We start from the raw sequence: 18,233 nt of genomic DNA, 5'->3' as shown, positions 1-18,233 counted from the left end.
ACCAGTCTTATCAGATTTTTTGGCCTTACTGGAGCTTTATTTTTTATTGCCTCTGAAAATATTTTAAAAAGTCCCAGCTTCATAGCAGATTTCCTCATTAGACAGCCATTACTTTTTTTTTTTCGTGTTAGAAATCTAAAGAATTCGTTTTAGCCAGAAAATATCATTTCATCCCCTATTTTTGCACATACTTGAAAAGTTATTTTCTTCTTAGATTTGTGTTTTCATAAAATTCCTCAAATACCCTTTATGTTTTATTTTTTATTCTTTGATCCTTTCTCGTTTTTACTCATTTGTTTGGACCTTTCAGTTTTATTACCACCACCAAGGAGGTTATGTTTTTGTGAGAGTTTGTCTGTCTGTGAACAACATAACTCAAAAAGTAATGAACGGATCTTCTTGACATTTTCAAGAAATGTTCAAAATGGAATAAAGAAGAACTGATTAAATTTTGGAGGTGATCTGGATCACTGTCTGGATCCTGGATTTTAGTCTTTATCATTGTGAGATAAGGCCTTTTTCACCATATGTGTATATAACTTTATGATAAATGGTCGGATAGCAATACAAGACAAGGTCAACATAATTTCTGACAGATGTAAAAGCATGATCCAGATCCTGCCAATATTCTGGATACTAAGATCTGGAATATGAAATACACTGCTCAATATAATATATAAAAATAAAGGGAACACTTAAACAACACAGTGTAACTGTGAAATCAAACTGTCCACTTAGGAAGCAACTCTGATTAACAATCAATTTCACATGTTGTGTAAATGGAAAAGACAACAGGTGGAAATTATAGGCAATTAGCAAGACAGCCCCAATAAAGGAGTGGTTCTGCAGGTGGAGACCACAGACCACTTCTCAGTTCCTGAGCTTCCTGGCTGATGTTTTGGTCACTTTTGAATGCTGGTGGTGCTTTCACTCTAGTGGTAGCATGATACGAAGTCTACAACCCACACAAGTGGCTTAGGTAGAGTAGCTCATCCAGGATGGCACATCAATGCAAGCTGTGGCAAGAAGGTTTGCTGTGTCTGTCAGCGTAGTGAACATGGAGGCGCGACCAGAAGACAGGGCAGTATATCAAGAGACGTAGAGGTGGCCGAAAGAGGGGAACGACCCAGCACCAGGACCACTACCTCTTACTTTGTGCAAGGAGGAACAGGAGGAGCACTACCTGAGCCTTGCAAAATGAGCTCCAGCAGGCCACAAATGGCATGTGTCTGCTCAAAGGGTCAGAAACAGACTCCATGGGGGCGGTGTGAGGGCCTGATACCCACAGGTGAGGGTTTGTGCTTATAGTTCAGCACCGTGCAGAGTGTTTGGCATTTGCCAGAGAACACAAAGATTGGCAAATTGGCAACCGGCACCCTGTGCTAATTTTTGTGTGATTTCATTGTCAGCACGTTCAACTATATAAAGAACAAAGTATTTAATAAGAATATTTCAGTAATTCAGATCTAGGATGTGTTATTTTAGTGTTCCCTTTAATTTTTTGAGCAGTGTATGTTCTGGGTCATTATAATTTTCAACACTGTCAGGTCACAAATTATCGTACAAACCTGCAACTAACACAAAATTATAGCAGACAGTCTGCTGAAAGGGAGTATAACATTAAAGTAGGACTAAACTTTTTAGATTTCTGATGGTTAAGTTCATTTAATAGTACACAGAATGTTCAGTGTAGCATCTGATTGAACCAGAGCTCATTATCCATCCCGCTATGCATAATATTTATACTGATTGATGACTTAATGTACATGGTAGCACAGTCAACTTTAGCCAAAAAATGAAACAAAAAAAGTTCAGTCTCCTCTCATAACTTGCTCTCCCTGTTGAGGTGCTTGCGCTGTTTTTGGCACAAACACAGACGCATCAAATTAAATCTGATTCTAGAGGCATCTGTAAGTGAGTCGCCTGGTCTCACACAAACATCAGAGCACATTATATAAACTCCACACAGACTGCTCCATGGCTGTTTTGAGGCAGAAGGTCACATCAACAGTTCAGCTGAGCCGCAGAGACAAACAGGAGGAGAGGTGCAGAGGATGAAAAGAGCCTGACTCACAGGGGGACTGTCAGGCCTGGTTGCTTTCAGGGTTCGAGGTGCTGCCACCTATTGTCCCTCTGTGTGGCTGCATCATGCCTGAATGCCCCTTCTGAAAACAGGCCTGTGCACATGAGCGACCTCTGCGGCTCCCTGAGCCTCCATCCCTGTGCACGTCCTCAAAAGAGGGTGAATGCCAGTGTCAGGCTCACTGGCCTCCTCTCTGCCGTGCTGGTTTGGTCTTACGAGCAGGAATTTTAATGAGCTTGTTGGGCTTTTTCTGATTTGAATAGAGGAATGTTACAGCAGAGCATGGACAGTAAAGCTGCAGGATCAGAGGAGAGAGGAGAAACATGACGGTGTTTGATAGGGAGGCCGTGTGAGATTATATGAGAACATGCATTCTTTATCGATAAGATCTGCAGGCTGAGGTGCAGCTCATTATTTTTCCAGATGTTTAATGGGCACATGATAAAAACATGAACTCATTGCCTAATTTAGAGAATGATCGAGCACAAACTCATAACTTGAATGAGACAGACCTAGCTGATGTTTTAAGATGATGTAAATCATGAAAATGATGAGTAATTGTGTTTTTGTGCTTGTTTTGATGCAGTCACTGTGACACCAAAGACTGAGGATGATGCACATGATGATGATGAGGAGGCCTGTCTGAAGAGCTCCAACTTATATGTGGCATTGTGAGTGTAAGGTAAGCTGTTTCTGTTTAAAAAAAAAAAAAAAAAATTGATAGCATCCTGTGAGATGTCTCTTTCTGTGACACCTGCCATGGCGCCTATCACTGACTGTTCATGGTTTTCCAAGTGAGTGAAGGGGGCGTGGCTTAGCTATTGGTCAGTTAATGTGGTCCTTATGGTAGAGAAAAAAGTCAGATGGTTATGATTTTTATTTATATACTCGGTTTGTGTCCTGGCCTTTGGACAACAGGGCACGCTTTGCAGTAACTTAAGTAAATAACTTTTTATTTGTCAGTTTTTATATATTTTTTAATCTCATGCACTTGATGAGTCTGTTCCTGTTTATATTCAGTCGTTTGAGCTATTAGTTACTTTCTGACAGTGCAGTTTTGTTGCTTCTCTTATGAAAACTATTTTTGTCTTCAGAGTAGTATGAGCTACTTTTCCTGAGTGGCCTTTATTTACCAATCCTTCATTGCGTTGCTCTCTGCTGTAGCTTTACTTCACTTAGTGTGCAATAGTTTGTTAGCTTGCAAAACTTGTAAAGTAGTCTTTCCAAAACTGACCAACTGAACAAATTGCATTAATCTTTGTGCATCTGGCATCAGGCTTTCTTAAAATATGATTTTGCCATCACTCTGCTCTGCACTTTGAATTTCATGAAATTGACTAATACCTCTACTACAAAGTTACTTACACACACACACACACACACACACACACACACACACACACACACACACACACACACACACACACACACACACACACACACACACACACACACACACATGCACACACACTATTGGCCTTTAAACCTGTTTAATCATGGATGGCAGACTTCACTCACATCATGCAGCGTGGTTGAGGTGAGTGAGGCAGCCCTCTGCTGGAGAACAGAGGAGACTTTGTTCTCTTATCTGAACATCTCTGGATCACTAACAGTCCATTCAGCTCCACTCTCTGCACCCCTGAAAGTCCTGCAGTCTTTCTTTTTTTTTTTTTTTTTTTCCCAGAGCGGGAAACTGGTCGACTTGTCAGTGTGTCCAATTACCTTATGAAGGGTACGCAGACGCATGCTTTGATCCGTTTAATTAAGTTCAACACCTTCTTTCTGTTTTTCCTCTTTGACATTTGAGCAAAGGTTTAATGAAAAGTGGTTGATAGCACAAAGGGCGAGGGCATTATGAGATGCATCTTCTGCCTAGCTGCTTTCTTTCTAATTTATGTACTTTTAATTTATTTCAAATTGACATAAAAGTGTCCGAAATTTCCTCACTCTATTTTGTGATAATAATAATAATAATAATAATAATAATAATAATAATAATAATAATAATAATAATAATAATAATAAAAAGAACAATAATAAATACAAATAAACAAATAAATAAAATAATATTTAAAAAAAATAAACATATTAAACTTAAGACATTCAATAAAGTCTATAAAAATGATGCTTATAAAAACTTTTTTTTTTTCTTTTTTTTTTTTTTTTCAGCCAGTCCAAATCAGCATCAAATGCTGGAGGCAACACTAGCATAAATTTCTTGTAAAATGCTGCCACCTAGTGTTGATTTTAAACCTTACAGATTGTTTGTAATTGTTGGCTCAAGCTACATGCTTTTCTCTTTAATGTTTCCTTTTTTATGATTTAATTTGTCTATCAATCCTTATAAGAATTTTTTTTTTATAAATTATTATTTTTACAGTATTTTTAAGGTCCTGTTCTGGTGTATCACATAATTAATCCTGATGCAACAGTGTTTGACTGATGTCTTTTTGACACCCCAAAAGTTCTGTCACTTCTATTTGGGTAGCGCTGCTTTTTTATGTGGCACAAATATGAGACACAAAGAAACAAAGACAATTAAAAACAAAAGCAAAACAAAGACTTTAAGTCCAAAAATGATGAAAACATACTCCACCCACTTTAAAAAGAGCACATTTTGTGAGATAACTGTATGAATGCATTAGTTCCAAATAATAATACAATAATGGTACAGACCTGGTTACCAATTTTACTTTACTACCAGGTAAAAAAGTACTCAGGAAAAAAACGTTGTGGGTGGTTACACTCATAATTTGAAATGTGACTTAAAATAAACAAAAAAGTATTGCTAGAATTTTATATGTGTAACATGAGTACTCATGCAGGGTATTTAGCTCAGAAGTGTATGAAAGTTGGGGTTTCCAAAGCATGACTGGGAAGAAAAAAAAAATTTCTGTACAGTAACTTGTGCACTGGTGTTTGAGGTACGTGAGCTTTAAGAGAGCCTCAGTAAAGAAACCCACCCCAAGGCCTTTATCTCTAAACTATAACCCACCCCAGCCAGGCTCAGCTGTGGCTCTATTAAAATATCATGTGTGACATATTTCCAATGACTTTTAAGTACATCTTAAAATGAAACTAGGGATTAACCTTAGTATGCATATACCAAAGTCCACATTAAAGTGTAATTAAATTAACAGAAACACTTTATAATGAATCTTATATTAGCTGTTTTTATGTAACTAAAGAAATATTAGATAATAAAAAATTGGACTGGGAGTAAACCAGTTCTTACTGTGGCTCACATTTGTCCACCAATAAAGAAACAATAAAGTAGAAGTTTGCTCTTCATATGATTTCAGTGTTGGATCTGAATCTTAGAGGGGAGGAGGTAACCCCTGAATCCAGAGACATTTGGCCTTTGTGTCCCCTGACCACAGCAGTGAGAGTGTGAGGTTTGTTGTGACAAAACTTCAGCTTGTAAGCCCCACTGAGGTGCCTGTCCGGGCATTTGTTCAGCCTCCACTTTGGGAATCCTCATTTCCAGCATTCTCAAAGTGGACATGACAAAAGAGCGTCCGCTCGGAGGTATGAAAAAGCTACAAAACAGCCCTATAAACTGAATAGAACTGTCTTAGTGGCCATTTCCTTGCCCTGGGTGGTAAATCACAGTGTTTGTCACAGTGAGGTTTATGTTGTTTGTGCACAATCTGCCACCACTTCAAAGCTGTGGGAGGGGACACAAGAGGGGGGAGGGAGGGTGTTGTCCCCTTTTCAGTGACTCATGGTCAACCTCAAAGGAGCCGCTCTTTAACATCCGGTCCAGGCACTTTGTTGGCTTAACACTTAAACTACCAGAATTTTATCACCACTAAAGAGCCATAGCAGTCATTTTGACAAGTCACACGTTATCTGGAAATCATTTCATATATCATTTATCGTTGAGAAATCACAAACGTCTCTTTGTTTTTCCTTTGAATTAACACACTGAAAGAGATTATTGTGATTTCTACCCTGCATTTTTCATTTGCCTTGAAAGCATTCAGATCCATTTCAACCTGAACCGATGGGACAACAACACACACACACACACACACACACACACACACACACACACACACACACACACACACACACACACACACACACACACACACACACACACACACACACACACACAGGAAAAAGTCCAAACTTGAGTAAAGAAGAATAAAGAAAAAAATGGGAGGAAATGAAGTGCTCAAGAAAATTCAAAGCTGCTTCTGACTTAAAAACAAAACAAAACAAAACAAAAAAAAAAACAAAAAAAACAACAAAAGAAATAAAATAAAATAATATAGAATAAAATAAAAATAACATAAATAAAATAAAAATACCCCCCCCCCCAAAAAAAATAAATAAAATAAAAAAAAAAAAAAAAAAAAAGAATAAATAAATAAATGAATATAAATAAATAAATAAGTAAATACAATTATTGTGATGAAAAGAATTTAAATGTTTGTTACCGTCAAAATTAGAGAAGATTCAGAGAGGCCAGACATCCCCATCCAATTGTGTAGACATTGAAAGAAAGAACATTTATTATTCGCAGCATCATAATATTTTATTACAACTAAAGTTCAGGATAAAGTTTATGTGGGAGATAGCATTATTTTTTTCTTGAAGTACTTTCAGAGCCTGTTCTGAAACATGATCATACTCTTTGTCAGTCTAACTGTTAACCAGGAAAAGTAGTCAGAGATTGTCATAGTCTGAGGCTCAGCAGACATCAGCAGGTGGGAACAAGTCACCTCAAATATTTCCAACTTCAGAAAGCATCTGGGCCCCTTGGATGCCTAATTTTACTTTCCAGCACAGGAAGAATTACAAGGCTGCTTCTCTCGGATATGACTTTGTCTGGGACTTTCCTTCATTTCCCCTCTGATGGCCATGAGAACACAGCTCTGGTCAGCTGAGGTCCAGACTTGCGACCACAGATTGCTGCAGATACAGCCGCCGTCAGGCTCTCCGCAGCCAGAGCTTCACCACAGCAGTTACAGCTGAGTGAGCTGGCAGCGCAGCAGCAGGCCACAGCTGCCCCCGTCTTCTCTGAGTCACTGCACGTCTGGCTTTCAAAGACACGGTAGCGTGCAGCACAGATCCTATGGAAGGACATCAGACATCAACACACACTCCGACCACTAATCACACATTAACAGTCTCTCTCAGGGGAGGAATCAGCCACGGAGTTCTGTGATGTCTCCAAATGATGCAGTAAAAAGTTTCCCTGCTGTTACGGTAAGAAGTATTAACAGAATCACACATTAGAGGAAGGTTTACAGCTGGAACCAGTGCGTCTTTTATAGAAGTCATAAATGTGCTTTTACTGTTCCTGCTAACTTTAGATTCTCAGAGTTGAAAGTGTGCAAGTGTCAGGTGCATTACTATCAGTAAACACTAGGAGGAACCAGTGATCTGTTTACATTCATGGTCCTCAACAATAGTTTGAGCCACAAAGTGATGTTTTATGCATCCATTGTGGTTTTAGTAATGGATAAAGGAAATATTTGTGCTTTTTCTTGCAGCTACAGGTTTTGAAAAAATGTTTCTCCTTTTGGCCAATGTTCACATGAAGCAGGGACACAACGCTTCTTAACAAAGAAAGATGGAAAAACACAGAATATCAACAAAAGCAAAGTATCTGGGAACAAACAAATTGGATAATGACGTTTTTATGGGAAGTTGCTTAAAAATAATCATAGTAACTGATTGTTTTTGTCTTTTCCCTGATGTTGACATTCTTTCTGAAATTTAGGCAAGCTAAGGTCGAATTGACTGCCAAGAAACTGACCATTTTTTTTACACCACAAGATCATTTACAAAAACCTGAGTCCACTATAAGGTAACTTGTCTTTAAGTATCACCAGAAAAAGTTAAGTATCACAAAGAAAGAACACATTGTTTCATTGATAGTTCAGCTTCCATCAAATGAAACAACAAAAATTTGATGATTTTAAAATTTCCCTGCTGCGATTGTTTCCAAATATTCCCAGAATGTTTAAGTTGTTGGATTTCTGTTGGGTTTTTTACCCTAGCATGGAAAGAAAAACAGCCAATCATGGGTTAAACACAGAAATAACCAACAGCCTCAACTCCATTATGCCTGTATTCACTCTAATGTATAGAAATATGAGATCATAATTAAGGTGTGCCCTATACAGGAGCAGTTGAGGATAAAGGTCGCTTTAGGTGAGAATCAGACAACCCTGAAACACCCTAAACAGTCCCAAGAGCACGCTGGTTTTAGATTCAGGCTTACCCAGTTTTTTGTCTTTTCATCACTGCTGAGGAATAAAAGAATAGAAGACCACAGGATGCTTTACATTACCATGCAGTTGACAGAAAACCAAGGATTATGTTGCAATACAGCCACAGACGCCGATGTGTAAAGACAGATTTGGTGGGATATGTTTAAAGGAGGATTGGTTTTATAAAGTTGCTGAAATCAAAAAAACTTAACATCAAATCACCAGACCAGAAAATGTATGAGAAGTAAATTATGCAGACTCAAAATGTGGGGATGTCCAGGCAGAAGCAAAGTAAAGCTAATGGTAACCCCCTTACCTGTTTTTCTCCATGTTTCTATAAACTGAATCATATTTTTCTCTAAATTTGCATCATCAAACCTCCCTGTTCTTTCCAGTTGCAAAGGTTTATTTCAGCATCTCTTAAGGCCACGAGAACCGTTCAACACTTTTGGACACAAGTAGTTGCAAAACAACTCCAAGCTAAACCAAACGAGAATCTGTTTTCAACTTTGTCCACAAAATGTTCTTTGTCCTGAGGGTCAGGGGCACTAAGTTTAGTTTACCTTATTAATAAAGCCATTAACAGACACCAACACAACACACTGAAACTGTTGTGGAAATATCCATTTAGAGATTTGAGCTTTAAATTTATTTGACAATCTTTTTTCTCATGATCCATCAGAGTCTTAAAGCAGAGGAAAAATGAGGAAATCAAATCATTCAACCCTTTTAAACAAGATTACTGGCAACATTTGGAAATGAATTGCTTTATTGCTCCACTAAATCTGCAGATTAACAAATCAAACACTCACAATCACTGATTTTTATCACGACAAAAGTGGACCGCCCTGCACGTGAAAAGATGCCCCCCCAGCAATCCGCAGTGATTTATGGGGCTGATATGAACTAGACAGCGATAGACACAGATCTTTACCCAGGGCTATTTCTTCAGTGACATCCGCTCTGTCCTCAGATGCTGATTTTTGCGGTGGTTTCTCCTGACAGCACTGCAGGAAAGCTTCTTGGTTGGTCTTAATTACAACATACATCCTGTTATTCTCTGACCAGAGAAGTCTGCTTGAAATTAGACAAACTTCTTTTGGCTTATTAGCATAATTAACTTATCATCAGTTCCATCCTCAGGCGCTCTGCAAGAGTCAGTGGTTCAAGCCTTTGTCTTTTTTATCTATTGATGGCTTGAGGGAGGTTTAGCAGAGATGCAGCTGATGAAATTTCAAGACTTTCAATGCATCCCTTCAGGTGACACCAGAGTGCACGGTGCAGAGTATTGTTATTGTGTTGTACTCACTGTCTCATAAATCAGCCAGCCATTGACCTATGAAGCACCTTTCATGGCCCGTTCTGCATCTGGGACCGCTGCTGCCGCAGAAACGTGAGACACCGGGCATGCGTTGAAGCCGCACTCCCAGCTGCCGATGTGGAGATAAAAGTTCAGCGGCTGTGTGCGTCACTCTCTTGTCATGGTACTTTGAATACTATCAGCTTGCTTTCAAGCTTGCCCAAACACAGAGGGGCAGTTTGAGGAACCCCGGGGAGGGATCAGTCCAAAATATGCAGGCCAGATCCTGATACACATCGCTGGTCTGAGCCTTGGAGAATAAAAGGACAACAGATGAGGGGAACAGCATAAACTCTCCCTCATCTCTCCATCTCTCTCCCACGTTGTGTGCATCCAGGCTTCCTTTTTGTAACTCTTTCGGTTCACTGTAACTTCTCTGCCTCTTCAACCACCCATATGGATGGCCTGGAGAAAAAATCCAGAAGAAATGTTGAGTGAAAAATACACAAAAAGCATACTGACTAAAGTTGTTGGTCCAAACTTAAGAAGTCATTAGTCTTGGATTGATTGGATTTGGGTTATGATAGCTTCAGACATCTTAATCTATCAAGGGTACAGAAGAAAGACACATTATTAACTTATTTGTAATGGGTCTAGCATACCTTAAAGGTTACTTCTTTTAGTTACTAGATAAGTTTCAACATAACATAGTATCAAAACTGGTTACCTGTACTCTGACAATGGGAATGGTGTGAGTAGTCTTGTGATAAGAAGTGAGTCTACACTGGTAGGAAAAATTAGTCTTTGAGATTCAATTCTTCTTAAATGTTTAAAAAAAGTACTGATCATAGCGTACATAAACATCCTTGTCTTAGGCCATGTCCGCACGTACCCAGGTATTTGGGGTATTTTTAAACATTTAGACCTGTCCCACCAAACATCGGTTGTCAGAGAGACATACGGATCAGATTTTTTGGACGTTGTTATGACGTTCAGCTTTCGGACGTCATTTGCAGACCAAATCTAGACGTCAATGAGACGTTCATTCTGCACCTTCAGGAGACCTGACTTGGATGTCAAAAATGACGTTAAATGTGTGTCATTTCCACGTCACAGTGCGCAGTGGGGTCAACCACACAAAACCGCAGCTTTCTGTTATTACAAGCAATGTTTTCTGAAAACTCTGGCCAAAGTGAAGATTTTGGAAAACTCCAGTAGGGGCGACACATTTTTATTTTTTATTTTTATAATTGACAGCATATACTTTCAATGTTCCTATCTTATTTTATTGAAAATCATTGAACAATACTTGTGAAACAATGAAATCTTTATGTTTTAACTGAGACAATCAATAAAGTGACCTGAGTTTTAGGTCTCAGAGCAAAAGCAACAATGGCTGGCTGTCAGACCTCCCCTCCTTCCTGGAGGTATTCAAGATCAGTTTCATATGTAAGGATGGGCCGATCACCAATTCCCCAAAATTGACCAAATCAGCACCAATTGATCGGTGCAGGTCTAGTTTTTAGTTCTCAAACGTCACAGCTGGACGACAGGGGCTCATTCTGATTGGCTGGCATGAGTTTGACGTCCCTAAAACACTGCCAAATATGGGTTTGGCATGCCTCCAGCTGTGCCCACTGCGTGTGGACAAAAGTATTTGTAAAATAGAACGAGGAGGGGTGTTCATTTTTGAAAATACCCAGATATGTTTGGACATGGCCTTATCTTTATGGTAGACTTGTTCTTGTTTATGACCCCTAAACTTTGAGAGATAGCTGGAATTGAATCCAATTTTCTTGGATGAAACTCGATCCTGTCATTTCAAGTTGGCTGAACAGCATCAATTGTAGATCCAACAACTAAGTCCAGAAATGGTGGTTACTCCATCATAGTTTGAAGCCTCGGGCCACCGATGAAGCTGCAGCATTTCACAAGTTTAAAGAGACAACTTACAACAATTTCATTCATACATCTGACAATTTGTGAGGACTTTGTATGTCTTAATGTTTAGCAAACACTGTTTTTTCAACTTATAATGTGTTCAAAATTTGTAGAAATATCAACCTTGAAGCTGGGGCGTACTCTCGTAGTGTTGAATACCCCAAAGGACTACCTTCACCATCTTAACTTCATCAGTTTCCAGACACCTGTCAGATCGATGTTACTTAAACACTACGCAGATGTATAAGATCAAGGCCATTCTTCTTTGACATGGCTTCCTCCCTCTGTTTTTATTATAGTCAGCCTGTGATACATTGCGCAGTTACCTACGTGATTGGCCAGTTTGATGCTCCCCCTCAAAGTGAAAGACCTTGCTGTTTTTCCCATATGACTGAACCGTCTGGGAACCTCAAATGCCGAGACAGACAAGGAAATTGGACTTTGACTCTCCGCCTCCCACTCTTCTGTGAAATCCGCCTGTTGTGGTCTCCAGAGGATCCAGTCGCTCTTTCTGAGATATGATCCAGTTTCCATGAATGACCCCACCTTCATCCTGCTGTAGCCCTGGTCATAGGGCCGCAGGCTACAGTCAAGTGCATTAAAAGCTCTCGGGGAAGGATTGAGGTTTGAAATAAGGGGTTCATGTGTGCCACATCTGAGCACTTTGATTTTTAATGGAGAAGTCTCATGAGGGGAAAGGTCAAAGGTTGGGGGGTTTCCCTGCTGTTTCTTGCTTTTGTTGTGGTCTCTGGCTGCAGCTTTGGAGATTACATGAAGGTGCTTTGATGTACTTAGATGAGGTTGCGAGTGACAGACCAAAACGACAGTGGGTGGGTGGTATCTCTCTCAGACAGGTAAGTGATGATGAAAGACAACAGATATCATGTTGTCAACAGTCTCAGACCTACTGTAAAAACACTTTTCAGTTCCTGGTTGAGCTACAAAGAGAGTTTTCTGTCGAGGGCGCACTTAAAACCACCTGAGTCAAACTCTAAATGGCCTTGCTTTATGTCACTCATTGTCTTCAGCATCAAGCCTTTCAGCCTGTGTAGACATGTTACCTAAACTTATATTGTTTGAGGAGCTATGTCGGTGAAAAAAACATCTTGAGGGCCTGTTTGATTGATGGCTGAGAGAGATCAGCCTGCAGTGACTGAGACAGCCTATTGGTTTCTGATTCACATCCACAAAGAGAGCCTCCTATCACATTACACACACGTCTTGTTGTGTGTTGTGGCATTTGAGGAACAAAAACTGATAACAAAAAACCCTGTTATGGTTGTGAAGCTGCTGCTTTTGTGAGAGAAAGATGTATTCTTCCCGTCAAAGCACGCAGCCATAGAACAGTATCCATCATAATGACGTGACATGTAGGTCAGAGACATCTCCAAGGGGAATCAGCCAGACTGGGACACTGTCTAGGACTTGAAGGTATTCCCCAAGTGACCGTCTCAACTCTCTTAACCTTGTTTTCCTCGTCCCTGTAAAGGTGTGGGGGCGGGAAGGACATGAGAAGCAGGATGCCCTCTTTAAGGATCTTAAGACCTCTGCTTGGCAGGATTCACTCAGAGTGTCTCACTTGTGTGACGTGCGCGTGCGTTGGTGGATTGATGCCAACATTGGCTCTTTGCTGTGTTTTCTCTCACCTTTACCCTCTAGTGACTAAAATGGGACTAAATGAAGTCACAACACAAACCGATCCAAAACAACTGAAGGAAGAGACATGAACTAGGTTTTGTCTAGAGCTTCTCCAGTGGGTTTTCTCAAAACCGGGTTTTTGGTCCAACTTTTGGAGAAACGCAGTTTAAATGCGGGCTATTTTTCAGGGCAAATTAGGCCTGTTTTCAGCCTTTCACCAAATGGGCTGTAACTCCACAAAACTTGGTCCAAGGGCTCTGAAACTTCTAGGGTGCGTTCTTGAGATCCCTAGGAGCGTCCCCAGTGGGATTTCTAAGATTATGACTACACTGCTTCCCCAAACTCCTAATGGTGACAGCCTGTAGCACACACAAAATACTCATTTTGTGCAGTCCGCACCACTTTTGTACCTCCTATCAATTGCGTATGTAGCCGTAATAGATCCCTCGCAACATCCCAGCTAATTGCACATGCAATTTTTGGTTTGAAAACAATTTACGCGCTTGTTTTTTAGGATGTTAGTAGTTTAGGCCCAAATTGTCCAATCCACACCTGGTCAACACTCTTGACATGCCCTGGTAGAATTAGCTGGTAGAACCCAAGCAACATCCACCAATTTTGAAAATTAAAGTCAAACTGCAGTTCCTTGAGTGTCCACTTGGGGCTATCCCCAAAAGCTCTGAAAGCCCAATCAACATCCATGTTAAAATGTCTGTTTTACATTAAAATGAAGTTTTTTTAAGAACCCCGCAAATCTCTTTCTGTCTGAAAATCTTGTTACATAGTACAAATCGAACAGAGAGGTTAACTAATCATCGTCTGTCAGTCTGTCTGTTTGTCTGTGAACAACATAACTAAAGAACTAACTAAAGGATCTTGATAACATTTTCAGTTAATGTTAAAAATGGAATAAGGAAAAAGTGATAAAATTCTGGAGGTGATCCGGATCACTGTCTGGATCCAGGACTTCTTTTTAACAATTCTTTATCAATGTGAGATAGGGCTGTTTTCACCATTTATGTGTATAACTCCACAATAAATGGTTGGATTGCTTTGCAAAATAATACAAGATAAGGTCACCATAATTTCTGATGGATGTAAAAGTACGATCTAGACCCTGGCACTATTCTGGATACTAAGATCCGGAATATGAAATATGTACTTGGTCATCATAATTTTCAACACTGTCAGGAAACAAATTTTGGTACAAACCTTCAACTAACACCAAATTGTGGCAGACAGTTTGCTGAAAGGGAGTATAACATTAAAGTAGAACTAAAGTTTTGTGTGACAATCACAATATGCTTGGTAGAGGTCTGCATGGCTGAGATGACTGAAAGGTCTGTAAGACATTTGCCAGGACACTTCTCTTACTACCTTGTGTTTGCCTGTTTCTAAGATGCCCAAAAGTTAGTCTGGTTCACTATTCCAAACATGGCAACTCGCATAATTTGGCTTGTTAATGACTCTACATAAACCAATCTCAGGGACTTTATCTACAAACTTCCTTTGTACTCCTAAGACTTTAGGACCTGATGGATCTGTGTGTAACAGGCCTGAGTCTTTGAGGATGAATTTCATTGTTTACCAAGTAGAAAGATCAGAATCCTCCCTGAATGTAAGAGTCTGAGCCATTGAGGAAATCAACCTTGCACATCCCTGAATGAAACCAAAGCCTTCTGTCTACCCAGAAAGCCGCCCTGTATTACAGCTACAAGTGTAATCACAGTAATCTGACTGAATCCCATTATAGCACTACCCGAGTCTAGACAGCATGATCTCTGCAGTGCTCCAAACTCTCTACTCATAAATGACATCAGAGACTTTATACAATTACATTTCTCCCACACAAACAAACAGAGGCACGGAGTTTGCCTCCAAAACAAACACACACACACGCACAACCAACCCCCATCCCATAATCCACCTAAATCAACCCGCAGCATAACCCCTGCATGATATCAGACAGAGGGGGCAGAGGATTTACCGTCTTTCTAAAAATACTGCGTAAGAGATGAATGAGTGGAATCCGCCTCACTAAGCTGTATTATACTGGTGTGTATGCACATGCTTTGTGTTCATTTACCAAACTCTCTGTTTTGTTTTTCAACTTTCACCCTCCATCCCTTATCTGCGTGCCCTCTGGTATCTCTCCAAAGTAGATTGATTGTGCTTAATAGTCTGCTTTATGAGGCGGGAGATGTTCCAGACAAACATGTGGATTAGCGAGCGCAGGGACACATTGTAACCCAAGCACAGGCAGATGAAAATGTTGTTCTGGATTTCCTCTGCTGAGCTCAAGTTAAAACTCTCCCCGTCAACACAAGTAAACATTTTCTTCTGTGTTTTCACTGATGATGCTGCTGTCCTTAAATGGAGGGCATCCGCAGCCCCGCAATAAAAGAGGGGAGGGAGTAACACCAACAGTGTCCTTACAATAAGGTTTTAAAATCTTACATGAAACAGTCTGTGCTGTGATAATAGAAGTTAAAACAGAAGGTTTGCACTAGATTTGTCAAGAATTTGACAATTTATCTAAGAAGATGAATTTAAATGGAGAGAGGAATAAATTAACAGGACTCAAACCCCTTTTTAAAGCCAGATCTTGGGTCAAAGTCTCTCTAAACCAATCTTTATACAGGCAGACTTCATCTGTCTTTCTCTTACGTCAGCAGTCTTACCAAATCCTGCAAGGCTGGAGTACATCTTTTATCATCGGAAATTGTTGAAGATTACGGCAGATTGGTTGGCACTGGAGCAATCTGCCAGGTGAATTTGCAGCTTCTCTTAGAATTCACCATGGAAGACATCAGAGGACTCAGTGGTTAGGCTAGAAAGTACAGCCGATGTTCAGGCACCAATGACTCTGGACTTTCCCCCCAAAAAACACCAATTCAAATCAATTGTTTCAGAAAATAACTCTTTATAAAACAACAGAATATATATTTTTGTTGTGTGTAAATGTGGTAGAAAAAAAAGCTCTTTCATACCACATTTGTAGATTTATTTTTACTCATCAGACATCATTTATGTCTTTCAATTACTTAAAATAAGACATTTTTTCTTGACTGGTCAGGTGAATGTAGCTCATATTAAGTCCAAAAAGACTTTTTTAAAACTAAAAATAAGACACAAACACTTGCAAAGACCTTTACAACAGATGTGTGATGCTGACATAAGAAAAAGGAGCTAAGCTATCAAAGAGATTGAAAACAAAACATCCCAACCAAATGTGTTGACTCTATTTGTTAGTCTACCCCAGTAGTGTGATAATTAATAATAATAATAATACATTTTGTTTTAAGGCCCCTTTCAAGCCACCCAAGGACGCTGTACAAAACATAGTTTAAAAGCATTTCAACAGAAGTTAAAACAAGAAAATGGATAAGTTTTAAAAGAGAAATGATTTAAAAGATAAGATGGATGGGGGACAGTCAGGTTGGGTAGGCCAGGCGGAATAGATAGATTTTGAGGCAGGATTTGAAAAAATTTGAGCACTTACAAAAACTTAAATCTTATCAAGTGTTTTTGTCTTATTTTCAGTAAAAATTGTCTTGTTATACTTCATATGGGCCACATTCAACTGATCAGTCAAGAAAAATTGTCTCATTTTAAGATAATTGTAGAAAAGAAGAAACTCCCAATGGAACAAGAGAAAAGTCACTTGTATTAAGACATCGTTATAGTTTCAAGCACATTTTTGAGCAAACGTTTCTTGTTCTATTGGCAGATTTTCTTTACTTATAAGCAATTCAGACCTGATTTTTGTCTTTTTTTGTCTAATTTTTGATGTTTTGCTGGACTGATCAGTTGAATGTGGCCCATATGAAGCATAACAAGAACATTTTTTACTTAGAATACGAAAAAAAACACTTAAAAAAATTTCTGTTTTTTCATTGATACCATGATAGACTGAGAAGGAGAAATGATGGCCAGAAATAGCAGCTATATTTGCAATTGTTGTCATCACTCACATAAAGCAAGAATTTTTCACATAACTGGGGTAAACAAATAGAGTATACTCATTTGGTTGGGATGTTTTATTTTTAATCTCTTTGATAGCGTAGCTCCTTTTTCTTGTTTTAAGCTGTAAAGACAACAATGAGGTTTCAATTGCTTATAAAATTGCTCAAAACTAGAATGATGTCTTAATACAAGTTACTTTTCTCTTGTTCCATTGGCAGTTTCTTTTTGTCATCAATTATCTTGAAATGTGACATTTTTCTGGACTGGTCAGGTGAATGTGGCTCATTTTAAGGCTAAAAAGACATTTTCTACTGAAAATAAGACAAAAACACTTGATAAAATTTCAATTTAATGCCAGTGCTCCCCCCCCCCCCCCAAGAGTAAATATAATAATGTTTTAGCGTCTCTCAGTCATTCCCGTCATCATGTGCATGTTGGCATCACTGAGCCCTGAAGTACCTCTTGAATTGAGGAGCTAAGCAGGTCTGGAGGCCTGCCAAATGGAGCTCCGATTGCAGTGTTGACATTGCTCTTTCTCATCCTTCACCTGCTGTCTATTAGCTCTGAGCTGGTGGTGCTGAGGCAACTCAGAGTTTCAATCCAGAGTCCTTTCTGCCCAGGGCCAGTTTCAGTCTGTGGACCCTGAGAAGTGTGGTTGAAAATTAGCTTGGGGGCCTTGAGGAATCATCTGTTATATAATACCCTTGGAGTTGCTGTGGTTATTTCAGGACATTTTAAATGACACTGATTACCAAATATGGACAAATGATTTTCATTTGTCCAAAGGCAATAAAAGCTTTGATACACTTCAAAGGAAATATTTAGGATTACAGCCCTTTTTGATGTTTCCTAGAATGTCTTGAAGATGCTTTTTCCTTTTTTTTTTCCAAGTCCCAATACGCTCTGTGTCTTTGTCCCGATCGTGTGAGAGGCCACAAAGGTCTCTGTTGTGAAACATTGCCCAGCTTACATCTCCTATAATGTTATTATCTGGCTTCTTGTTCCTTTGTGTCCCCTGCAGTATCAATAACATGTGAGTTATGGAGGCATTGTCCTGTGTTTTGGTGGTGATACCACA

At 39.4% G+C, this 18,233-nt stretch overlaps 1 long non-coding RNA gene across 1 annotated transcript in view; it reads left to right on the top strand.

Moving 5' to 3' along the window:
* Positions 1 to 2,670: 2,670 nt before the first annotated feature.
* LOC141808457 (uncharacterized) overlaps positions 2,671 to 18,233 on the top strand; it is a 113,960-nt gene continuing 98,397 nt past the window's right edge. Inside the window, exon 1 of the long non-coding RNA XR_012599902.1 lies at positions 2,671 to 2,765. This is a non-coding gene — a long non-coding RNA (uncharacterized LOC141808457). The remainder of the gene's footprint in view (positions 2,766 to 18,233) is intronic.

This window comes from Halichoeres trimaculatus, unplaced genomic scaffold (assembly GCF_033239565.1).
Source record: "Halichoeres trimaculatus isolate MK-OKI-2021-1 unplaced genomic scaffold, fHalTri1.1 fHalTri1_scaffold_19, whole genome shotgun sequence".
Lineage (NCBI taxonomy): Eukaryota > Metazoa > Chordata > Actinopteri > Labriformes > Labridae > Halichoeres > Halichoeres trimaculatus.
This window is presented reverse-complemented; position numbering and strand designations above follow the sequence as displayed.